The sequence below is a fragment of the Schistocerca americana genome, chromosome 9, assembly GCF_021461395.2.
Source record: "Schistocerca americana isolate TAMUIC-IGC-003095 chromosome 9, iqSchAmer2.1, whole genome shotgun sequence".
NCBI lineage: Eukaryota > Metazoa > Arthropoda > Insecta > Orthoptera > Acrididae > Schistocerca > Schistocerca americana.
Window position 1 is genome coordinate 85,517,052 of NC_060127.1, and position 13,060 is coordinate 85,530,111.

Below are 13,060 nucleotides of genomic sequence, written 5' to 3' on the forward strand. Positions count from 1 at the left end.
CGCGGTGGATGATGGGAGCGATGGTAAATGGGTAACCATCCTTGCGGTTTTTCCCATCAGCCACCGCGCTAAGTGTACCTATGACTTTTAAACTTTCACTAACCTTTTAATAAGATTACGCAGTACGTCGTTATACTGCGGTACATGAATGGCACGAATTACTGACCATACTGACTGTGATACCGGCACCTACACCCCCCCCCCCCCCCCTCCTACGTCTCTCGGGCGCTCTCTATTACTGGTACCTCTTTCTCGAAGCAGACCCCCAAAATATTTTTAGCTAAGCTATTGAATGTGACACCATTTACTAGTAGAAACCAGCAATATTTCACATTAAAAGAAATCTGTGTGAATCCATTACTTCTTCAACTGTCGGTTGCTTTCCCAGCGAAGACGGTGACAGTTACCGTCGAGAACTCGGAATTTTGGTACAGAATTAACCAGCAAGTACATCGAACGCGGAGGACTTCCCGGTTACGAAACAAAAAATTGATATTGTTAAAGTTTATACAATGAAAGAACGAGCTATAACAGTACTTAGTGCCATATGAGTACATAGACATACAGAAAAGGTCTGAGACGAGATCATTGTATGACCCAGTGGTTTTCAAATGCGTAAACAGATGACCAGGAATTAGTTTCTTAAATGTAAAAAAGCTGTCTGATGAAAGTTAGATTCCAGACTGGTAAAGCCAAGAAAGAAATTTCGTCACTTACCTTAACTAACTGGTGGCACTTTCACAATTTGTCTTACACCATAGAAATTCATCACGCCTTTTGCCCCTCTTTGAAGAGACTGTTCCTTAACAGAATGTGAAATATAGTAGTATACCAATCTGATGAATGAGATAAGAAAGCCTACCAAGTAAAAGGAAGAAAGCAAAAAAGGAATGAATTAAGATGCATACTAGAGGGGAAATGGATTTATATAAATTGAAGGTAAAGGGGGATGAAAGTTAAGAGAAGCAAAGGAGTTCATGATGTTAGTTGCTTCGGGGTTTTATGCACAGTCAGCAGTGCTAAGGGAAAATGTGAGCCTGACCGAGATTCGAACCCAGGACCTCCTGTATACTATGCAGTTGTGTTAACCGATGGCATATAACAGTTGTCTCGATGGACCGTGAATCCACCACCTTCAGTGCTGATGCACATTTACATTCGACCTCATAAAGTAGCGAGCATGGAGGACATCAACAGAAACAGTGACTACGTGGTGCTAGGTGGGAATGTGGGTCGACCGAGGCACGTATCTAGATAGCCCTCGCAATTGCGGTAAAAACTGTGTCGAGGTGGCACTTCAGTTAATGCAACTGCCTAGTAAGCAGAAGGTCCCAAGTTCGAATCCTGGTCTTGCACCCATACTCACTCAGCACTGCTAACCCCCATAAAGTCATGAAGCAGCTGACATCACGAGTTCCTTTCCTTTACTTTCTCCCCCTTCACCATCAGTTTACATAATACGAGGGTCAGAACTTTAATGGTGGCAACTATTTATTTACAGCTCATACAAAATAGATGGATGTTTCAAAGTTTTACTGACCTTGAAAGGAGTTGCCAGCAATGTGGAAGTCATAGGATACTCTTAGGAGTGTCAGTTGTGTTGGCAGTTTGAGCGGTGTAGTCTATGGTCTGAAGAATTTGTAGCAGTTCTGAAGTGAATGCCGTGAAGTGTTTCCTTCAGTTTATAAATCACTCTCTATGCTGTTCATTTTTGGAACACAACCTACGACCAGCTTAGAGACAGAAGTGATGACACTTTCTGAAGAACCTGACCATCATTTTGCAGGACAATGCTCAAGCATGTACAATGCAAGCTGTTGCTGATTTGTGTGACTGGTGGGGCTGGTGAGTGCTATACCACCTACTGTGCTCCCCTGACTTAAACCCTCCAAAGTTCAACTTGATTTCTGAACTGAAGGAAACACGTCACGGCATTCGCTTCAGAACTGCTACAAATTCATCGGGCAATAGACCGTGCCGCTCGAACTGTCAACACAACTGGCACTGCTAAGAGTATCCTACCACTTCCAAATCGCTGGCAACAGGCTATACACAATGCTGGTGGCTACTTTGAAGGTCAGTAAAACTTTGAAACACGTACCTATTTTGTACGAGCTGTAAATATATAGTTGCCATTGTTAAAGTTCCAACCCTCGTACATACTGTTGCAGCAGATTCCATGTGGTGTCTGTTCTTTAGGTCATGTCCGATACAACAGACACCACTTACTCATAGAAAGAAATTTAGATACGCAAATATTCTTAGCAGCTATGAATGCACTAAAGGATAGGATGGCCTTGGCCTTCAAAGAGAGGAAAAAAGATAAAAGAAAACCCAGTGGAAACAAGATAAATAAAGGCCCAACAAGCAGAATTCCTTATTAAATGGAATGAATTAATTAAAAAATATGAAGAATGAGCAACAAAGCCATACTTTGTCAGTCATGCACCATCTTATACCTTTACATGGAAGGAAATCTTCTGTGACACCATAAAACATGTCACATGTGTTAATGAAATGAGTCTCTTTAACATGCTAATTATGTGCTCTGTCTTAAAATGGAAACTTGTGTTAGTTGCCAATAGCTTAAGTTTGAAAAGTTTTAGGTTGTAACCCTACTACTTAATTTGATTTTACTCACTGATTGGTGATGTGTAGTAAAGTACTAAAGCAACACATGCAGTATCAAATACAGTACTGACAAGATCTTCTCAACTGCAACACTTTGAACAGGATATTTGTTCCAATGACATGACCATATTGTACCTAGGGACAATACTCATAATGAATTTTCACTATGTGGCTTATTGTACACTGATAGTAAACTTCCTGGTTAAATTAAAACTGGTTGGCAGATCAGGACTGGAAGCTTGGACATTTGCCTTTCATGGGCAAGTGCTCTAACAACTGAGCTCTCCGAGCATTACTCGTATCAGGACATCACAGCTTTACTATCACCAGGTACAGTTTTCCACATTTGGAAAAACCATACATTCACGAAGTAATTTTTGTCATTTCAGAAAAAGACTGTAGCACACATGAGTTGAATGCTATCATTTCAAAATTGAATAAGAAAGTATATCAAACTTATATTACGGTGCGCTGGCTAGAAGCAAAACTTTGGAAAGTGCTCCAAGGCCCAATACTCTCCCCTACTGTCACACAACCACCCTGGCTATACTTTTGGTTAATGTGGGCTCATTGCTTCAGGATCTTTATTTTTTATTTTCCAATAGTGTATTTCTCAACTGGTAACATATTCTTTATTTGAACAGTGATTTCAGCTAATAACTAATAAACTAATAGCTGCTGCAATGGAAAATCTTCCAGTCAGTTGCTTTTACTTATCTTTCTTGTGACATTTTGGTGTTACACAACAAACTACATGTTTCTTGTTTGATATTTGTTACAGGTGAGTTCCAAAGCTGCCACCATGTTTCTCTCATCCATGCTATGTATAACTTCTACAGAATGGTAAGCTACAATGGTTTTATGTCCATTTGCATGGCCATCTTCTGCAGCAGCTGTTAAAATCAGTTGGTTTCTCTATCTTAAGCTTACTGCAATTAATTAAAGAGATTGTACACTAGATAGATTTTGCTTTTATTTACAAAACATCATCAGTGGTCATTGGTGGTTTTGCCTCTTGTTCACATATTCTGCAACCCACTGCATTTTTCCTAGTTGTTAAATAGTAGAGGTTGAGGTCAAGAGAAGCTTCATTGTACAAATGCTAAAAAATAATGCCTCCAGTTTCTTTACATGGAAGAAAACTTAAAACTTTTTAAATGAACAACCATTACTGACAATAAGTATATTTGTTCTTCACGTCTACAGGTTCATATCTCAACAGAGTCACTCTGGCAACAATGAGTGACCAGTTTGTTGATGCTGTCATTGTATAACGTTTGACATTGTTGACAGACTCACAACCAACTTCACATCTGCTTACACTGATCACTATCAGAGTGAAGTCCTTGAAAGTGTTCTTTAGATTTTGGAAACAAATGAATATTGGATGGGTCAGATTAGGACAGTAATGAAAGACCAGTAATGACAGTGAACGCAAGGCATCAATTTGTTTCAGATGCAGCAAAATGCATGTGTGGCATGCCCTCATTACCATACACAGGTTTCATTCCTCTTCACTTTTCAATTGAAGTCATGTTGTCTGTGGTTAGAAATTTGTATTACAGCTCACTGTTACATTTGCACAGTGGCATTGTCGTGACCAGTGAGGTAAGACTGAGGTGTGGTTATTGCTTGTTGAGGGCTTTTACCAATACCCCACCAAAGAGACGTGAAATACTGTCTCTTGGGCAATTTTTGGCAGCTCCTGCATGGCTGTTAAAATAAAAAAAAATTACCACAGCTTGCTGTTTCTCATGCGCCAACATAGTTACATTAGACACTGCCAATTCAGAGCCCTCTTATGGGAGAGGGCTGCAGCGAGCATCAGTGAATTAGGAAAGTCAACTGAGTAATGTGCATGACACGTAATGCCTCAAACAATATTGTGAACAAAACAAAAAATTAGGAGGCATTACTTTTCAGCATGCCTCATACATATACACATGGCCATCTTTTGCATTTTTTGAAAGCACTTTCTCTAGCTCTGTATTTGTGTTATTCCAATTCTTCCAATGCAGTGTAAGATAAAGTGCCTTCAAAAACTGTGAAGAACGTATGTACGATGAATTCTCTTTCAAACTCGAGCTCCATTAACAGTGAAGGAAAAAGCAGTGGTTTGCAGAAAATGTGAACAAGAGGCAGAAACACCAATGAACACAGAAGATGCTTTGTAAATAAAAGTGAAACACATACCATGAAAAACTCTCTTAAATTAAATACAGTAACCTTACAAAGGAAAAACCAATGAAAATTGATATAGTTTTATCTTTAATGTTATAGATGTGGAAAGTAACATACATAATTTAGCAAATAGGGCAGAAGATAAAATTACCTCAAGGTCCACAGAAAATCAGTTAATGCTTAACTGCAACAAAACACTTGTCGAAGCTACATTTTTAAGTGACACAGTGTGGTCAAATAATCATTGATGCCAAACATTTTAAATTCTTAGGACTGAAGGTGGACAGAGAGCTCTCTTAGAAGTAGCACTCAGGATGTTGTAAAGATAGTAAGTGCTGGTGTATGCAATTTAAAATTGTGCACTTAACAAAAAAGTGATATCTTATAACCATAATATCAATGAGTCACAGATGGAATTGGTCAACTCATAAAATACCTGGGATGTGACATGTTTAATGATCACATAGGCTCAGTTGTGGGTAAAGTAGGTGGTAGACTTCAGTTTATTGGTGGAATACTGGAGAAATGCAAGGAGATAGCTTTCACTGACATTGAAACATGGAATCCTGTTTATTTTTCAAACTTTAAATTTACTGTATTCTTTGGTGTCGCTTCTTGGTCAACTTTGCTTATTCACAAAGGACTTCCTTAGAAAGTGAAAAGGCAGCTACAGCACACTCTGGAATCTGTCCGTGAATTTTTTGATAGCCAAATGACACACTTAAAGCTGTTAAATGTGTGAATACAGATAAACTGAGAGAACGTGATGGCATTTCATTATAAATGATTAAAGACAGGGGAAAACTTGGAAAAATGGTTGGTGTAAGTTTGCAAAATAAGACTATTCCTCGAAAGTGGCTCAATGTTGTAATTATTCCCCTTCATAAGAAAGAAGACAGTAGAAGACTTAAACTGTAGAGTGATAAGGCTCATCTCTAGTGTGCAAGATATCCGCTAAAATTGTCACCAATCAAGAAAGGAAAGGTTTGCATGGGCAGAACATGTCTTTCAGAACTGCATGTAGAAGTTGTAATCATGATAATGTAAACTACTTCAGCAACTTCTTACAGAAAGGAAAATGGTCAGAAGTGTACAAAATGAATTATATAAATGAAAAATTGAACACTTTTACTGATACATTAACCCATTTCTTTGAAACTGCATTCCCTCTGAAAACATTAACCATATGGGGGAACTCTAGAACAAAGAGCTGGATCACAACGGGAATAAGGGTTTCATGCCAGAAGAAAAGACTACTTCATGAAATATATAACTCAAAAAAATTCCTCACCTGAAGTATGTGCATACTATAAAAAAATACTCCAAAATATTAAGAAAAGTAATGAAAGCAGCAAAAATAATGCATAATGATGAATACATTTATAATTTAGCTAATAAATCAAAGGCTATGTAGAGTGTTATAAAAAAAGAATGTGGAGAATGCAGACAATCTTGAAAAAATATAACACTATCACATAAAAATAAAAAAGAAGTAGCCAACACATTTAACAACTTTTTCATAGGGGTTGCTGGTAATATGCTACAGTCAAACTTTAATAGCACCCGGACGAATGAACATAAAATAAGTGCATGTAGAGGATCAATGTACATCACAAGGTGAAGTAGCTAAAGCAATAAAAGGACTAAAAAAGTCCAACTCTGCAGGCATTGATAGTATACCTGCAACAATATTAAAGAAGAGTGCATTGAACCTAACTGAAATACTCACACACTTATCTGCCTGCTCACTTCAGGCGGGCACTTTCCCTGATGTACTGAAAAAAAAGTTATTCCTGTACATAAAAAGTGATAAAGATAATGTAAATAACTACACACACATCACAATTTGCTCTTGCCTCTCTAAAGTATTATAAAAAGATGTGTATGACAAACCTATGAAATTTATTAATAAAAACAGCATCCTATGCAATGAACAACATGGATTCAGAAATAAGAGGTCAACGACAACTGCTACTTACGAGTGCATCAGTTCCATCCTAAACCTGATGGACAAAAAACAGGTATCAATAGGAGTATTTATTGACTTTTCAAAAGCTTTTGATGTGGTAGATCATAAAATTCTGCTATAAAAGCTTGAAAGATATGGTATTCGAGGTATGTCCAACAAATTGATCAGTTTCTTCCTGACTAATCATAAGCAGACAGTGTGCATCAAGTACACAAATATTGAACTAAAAACTGTATCCTCACATTTATCCGACTATAAACAAATTAAATGTGGTGTACCCCAATGATCAGTAATGGGACCCCTTCTTCTCCTTCGGTACATAAATGATCTGAACGTAAATGTTGACGTACATAAAACAATTACATTTGCAGATGACACCACAATTCTACTAAAAGGAGACAGTAATGAACAGTTACAGCAGACAGTAAACACAGCTGGGCACAGAATAATCAGCTTGTAATAAACAGTAAAAAAGTCATGGCACTAAAATTCCACAACATTCGTAACAAGGCCGTGTTAATCCCATCAGTCTCTATCAATGACGAACCAGTTGGTAACAGTACTGAAACCAAATTCTTAGGACTTTGGCTGCAGAAGAACATCAGATGGAATAAGTATATTGAATATGTCAATGTGAAACTGAGCTAAGCATGTTACCTGCTTTCATTAAAATCATGTTGTACTGAGAAAAAAAACAGTAATGATTGCATATCATGCCTCCTTTCATTCTCATCTTAGATATGCAGTCACCTTCTGGGGAAACTCTAAAACAGCTAATAGGGCTTTTAAACTAAAAAAATGGCCATTGGAGTCTTGTTTGGGTGCAAGCCTAGAGACTCTCGTAAACCTCTGTTTAAGAAATCTAGTATTCCTCCATTACCATGTGTACACATTATGGAAACACTTTTATTCTTTAAAATATGAGTAAATGTAATAGCAGACAAAAAAGAAATACTTTTGGGTTAAAGGAAAACAGAAGCATTGATTTGTCAATAGACATACACACTAATGAAAAAAAAAAGTTGCTAGCTTTTGGAGTTATCCTTCAATGAGCTAGAGTAAAATGCACACAGAAAACAGACATTCACACTGTAGACCGTATGACTTTCTAATGGAGCCATGCAAGTTGTTATATGATCCCAGATGGTGAATACATTGGTAAAAATAAGTAAATTTATATAGACTGCGTTACATTCAGGAAGCCTCATATAATTAAAATAATACGTTAAAATAATTATTTGGTCTTTAAATTTTAAAGCACTTACAAATAATGGGTAAATGTACTGGAAAAAAACATTAACAACCCAAGGGTTGCTCAGAGAGCATGTTTCATTTTGGAAATTTCTACCAGAGACAAAAAAATAATGGATCAGGGAACTAATTGGAGTGGAGGACTGAGCTATGATTCTAATGGGAATGCAGTGGCAGTGAGTGGGACACAGAGGTTAAAGTACAGCAGATGAACTGTGGATGTACAGTATTGGATTACAACAACTAAGGAAATATTAAAACAGGATCCACTGGTATGAGGGTGGATCTACGTCCACATCTACGTCTATACTCGGCAAAGCACGTTGAAGTGCGTGGCAGACAGCACATCTCAATGTACCAGTTAGTAGGGTTTCTTGCCATTCCATTAATGTATGGAGTGTGGGAAGAATAACTGTTTAAATGCCTTTGTGCATGCTGTAATTAAGCTAATCTTGTACTCAAGATCCCTATGGGACTGATAGATAGGGGGTTGTAGTATATTCCTAGAGTCATCATTTAAAGCCAGGTCTTGAATCCTTGAAAGTAGACTTTCTCAAGATAGTTTATTTCTGTCTTAAAGAGTCCACCAGTTCAGTTTCCAGCATTTCTGTTACACTATCCCACAGGTCAAACAAACCTATGACCATTCGTGCTGCCCTTCTCTGCATGCTCTTCATTTCTCCTGTTAGTCCTACTTGGTACCGGTCTCACACATTTGAGCAGTACTCAAAAATGAGTCATACGAGTGACTTGTAAGCAATCTCCTTGGTAGACTGATAGCATTTCTCCAGTTCTCTACCAGTAAACTGAAGTCTGCCACCTACTTTACCCACAACTGAGCGTATGTGACGATTGCATTTCACATCTCAGGTATTTTATGAGTTGACCGATTCCAGCTGTGACGTATTGGTATTATGGTCGTAGGATACCACATTTTTTGTTAAGTGCACGATTTTACTTTGCTGAACATTCAATACAACATGAACAGGAAGGGTTCCAACACACTTCCCCGGGGGCACTCCATAAGTCACTTACAGACCCAATGATGACTCGCAATCCAAGATAACATGCCACATCCTCCCTAAATAAAAATTCTCTATCTAGTGAAAAATTTCACTTGATACCGCATATGATTGTACTATTTACAATAAGGGGAAATGTGGTACTGAGTGATATGCATTTCAAAAATCAATAAATACTGCATCTGCATGATGTTAGAAAACATGCACGATGATGATTGTGGACTGTCATGTCTAGAGGCGGCTTTTACTCAACAATGACTGCCAAATGCCTAATATGATGCTACATATGATGATGATGATGATGATGATGATGATGATGATTATGATCAGAAAAGTTTGCAACGAGAACTGAAATGTATAATGGGGAACTGTAATTATCTATAAAATCAAACAATTGAAAATCTGGAATGGAATGAGAATTCAATGAGGATAAACTGCTACCCACCACATAGAGGTGGCACTGAGCAACATGCAGAGATATTTAATCCTTTCGCAGGCCGTGAGGGATACATTTCCCACTAAACATATTTCTTTACAGCAATTAAGGGAATGTGTGTTACCACTTCTGTACACTCCTGGCATCTAGTGGATGTCTGCTGCACCAGGTGTACTTTCTGCTTCTTGTGAAATATAGCCTCCATGACTGCAGTAAGTATATATCCAACCAAACAACAGCGTTTTAATGATTATTGGTCAGTATGGTCACCACCAATTGAGTTTCTGGAAGGGGCTCAGGAAGTATACTTACACAAAATTAATTTGTTATTTGTGGTCTTTGGGAAGGATACATGCCACAACTTAGGGGTATCCCAAAGCTTTTGGGAACATGTTTTACCACCTCTGTCTATGCCTGACATCTTGTGGTAGTACACTGCATCAGGTGTCTGAAAAGTGCTACAACAATCAGTTCCTGTTTGTTGTGGGATCACTACTGTTGTTGGAACACATTGCTTCTGCAATGTACATTATTGCAACCTGTATCAACTTGTATCTTTATTGTGTGATAAAGTTTCAAGGATTGTTTTCACATTTTGGTAAGTAAACTTCAATATCAGTAATAAATATTTTCTAAATAAAATAAAAGAAAACATAAAATAAAAATAGAAAACAGTATTATGAGAAGGAAGTTGCTACTCACCATATAGTGGAGATGCTCAGTTGCAGTGAGTCGCAGATAGGCACAACAAAAAGACTCTCACGATTAAAGCTTTTGGCCATTGGCCTTCATCATAAAACACACACACACACACACACACACACACACACACACACACACACACACAGAGAGAGAGAGAGAGAGAGAGAGAGAGAGAGAGAGAGAGAGAGGGGGGGGGAGGGAGAGAGAGAGAGGGGTATGATTGCAGTCTCAGACTACTGAAACTGAAGTTGTGTGTGTGTGTGTGTGTGTGTGTGTGTGTGTGTGTGTGTGGTTTTGCTGACGAAGGCCGATGGCCAAAATCTGTAATTGTGAGAGTCTTTTTGGTGTGCCTGTGTGCAACTCAGCATCTCCGCTATATGGTGAGTAGCAACTCCCCTTCTCATAATATTGTTACATTCGATCCTGGATTTTCCATAGTTTGATTTTTGCCAAACAGAAAACACTATTCATTATTTTTTTTTTTTACGTGAAGTGGAAACACATAATATCACACGAAATGGAAGTGGGAAATCCATTTACCACCAGTTATAATACCTTACAAATATGCCATGGTAATACGTGTACCACCATAGGTTTTGGTCCTAAGAACTTTGTCCAAAAGCTGATATTTTCCAACAGTCAGCTTCCAGATGTGGCAGTCTGCCACTCAACACCTATGTGGTGAATAGTTACCCATCCTAATTCATATTGCTTCTCTAGGAATTTATGTACAGTTAACTTGATAAGGCTGCTACAAAGGCATTGGATGAAAGACAATGCTTACGGAAACTGCATACAGTCTGTGAAGCTCAAATGCAGTGATGGGAGACAATTACCATGAGGGAAGGGATTGACACACACACACACACACACACACACACTACAAATGACTACCTGGTACTGTCATACAATGATGAGAAGAGTATGGCATATGTCTTAGCCGCATTATTTAGAAATAGTTATGCAGTAGTTTGCAGTATTTGTATTAGAAATGTCCTCTGAAATATGAATGATGGAAAAATTGGGTGCAAGCTCAAAGCCAAGAGATACTTCAGTATCCTAATAAAGTTCGGCTCATAGTTCTGTTAATACTAATAAGTAATTATTTAATCTCACATAGTTTCCAAGTTGAAGGGAGTACCTGGCCATGTACAAAGTTAGTTAGGAAGGTAGAAAGCCATCTGAACTCTGTCTAAAGAAGAAAGCACAGAGATGGTAACAACATGATGCTGTGAAGAAATTTGCACCTTTGTCTCTGGAGTTGACATGTTAATAAAACCACTCTTTGTAATAATTTGGGCTTGTTCTTTACTTCTTGTTCAGTGTAGCATATTTTCATATAGTATATCTAACAAAAATGCCTACTCCTCCAATCTAGTGGTGTTATTTTCTGTTACAAAATTGCCCTTGTCCCTTTATTTCAATTTTATTTTGGAAAAGTGCAGTGGACCTGAGTTATTGTGTACATGTAGTGAACAGTAGTCTGCAGAAAGAACAGTCCTTTGAAGCAGTACATAATCTGTTCTTGAATTAGTTTATGCCCTAATCTCTTAATATGAGTGCTCCAGCTAATACAGTTTACAGCTATTATTTTGGGGACATTCTGTGTGCTTGTTCTACACATCACACATTGGAGCCCATATCACTGGCTGGACAAATCAGTTGAAATGTCAGAGGAGCATTTGGGCCTGCACCTCAAATTTCTGGGAAAGCACTGTAGTACTCAAGCCAACTTCTTGATTGAGGACAGAATTACTTTTATTGTACCAACTGTAGTGTTAGTTTTACTGAGATTCAATGTAGTGCAACTTTTATCATTTCATTAATCAAACAATAGTTTCATACAGCTTATCTTGTGTACCACAGCAAACATCTCATTTATCCTTCTTCACTCATTGAATTCCTCTATAACCAGTTACAATACAAATTGCCAGTATACCCATATTAGAATGAGTCCCTGAGTGTATATATCATTTCCATTAAAAACCACGAACAACTAAGCTAAGTGTTGTGGCACCATGACATGTAATCCACAAGTGTTTATGATAAATTTTGGCTAAATTCTGTATTTACATCTCTTTCTTTTATGTGAAATGTATACAAGAACTTGAGTGAAATAATCTCAAAGAATTGGAAACAAGTTGGGTAACCCATTTAATCTGTCTTGTTTACAATAAATAACATAAGGAACTGGAGCTCCAATAAGTTAATAGGGGTTTCCAGGTCCAATAAATTTTGAGTTTAGCTCCAACTGGAAACTCATTTGTAAACATCCCATGAAGAAGTGTTTTAATCTTCCAGTTTTCCAAGTGTAATTCATCTTTCATTTGCATTGACAATGTTTCTGGGTGAGCCATTTTATGTTGTCTGTTACTTCCTATTTCTGCATTCCTGCCTCTTTATATGAAGTACCATTAATTTTATTGCATAAAAGGGTATGGACTTTGAGCTACATTTCAATGACAGTTAACAATTTTGTGATGTACATGATCTTATGAAAGCAGGTTCCATAATCAGGTGTATCTGTGTTCTTTAGTAATGACCTTTATCTTTTTTGCCAGCTGCCGAAAACTGTGCAGCTGCCCCCATCCCTCCTCCCTCCCCACCCCCCTCCTCCTACATACATACATCCTGAAGAATTATAATATGGGACAACCTATCCGTATCACAGGTACTGCAAAGAAATTTGGGCCTTAAAAAAGGTCCATTTTTAGAAAATATGAATTTATGATGTGGATTTTGTTGCATAAAGATTGTAATTTAATTTTACAAGCGTTATTAATTGCAATTTCTCCATGTAATATTCAGACCTGTATGTATTTGTCATTTGCGAAAGCCATCATATTAATGTCTCCATGCAAAAAAGTA

General features: G+C 37.7%; 1 non-coding gene across 1 annotated transcript; it reads left to right on the forward strand.

Annotated features, from left to right (window-relative positions):
• The first annotated feature begins 4,205 nt into the window (after positions 1 to 4,205).
• Positions 4,206 to 4,345, forward strand: LOC124551533. The gene has a single exon (XR_006967895.1). It is a non-coding gene; the product is annotated as a U4 spliceosomal RNA (small nuclear RNA).
• The last annotated feature ends 8,715 nt before the right edge of the window (positions 4,346 to 13,060 follow it).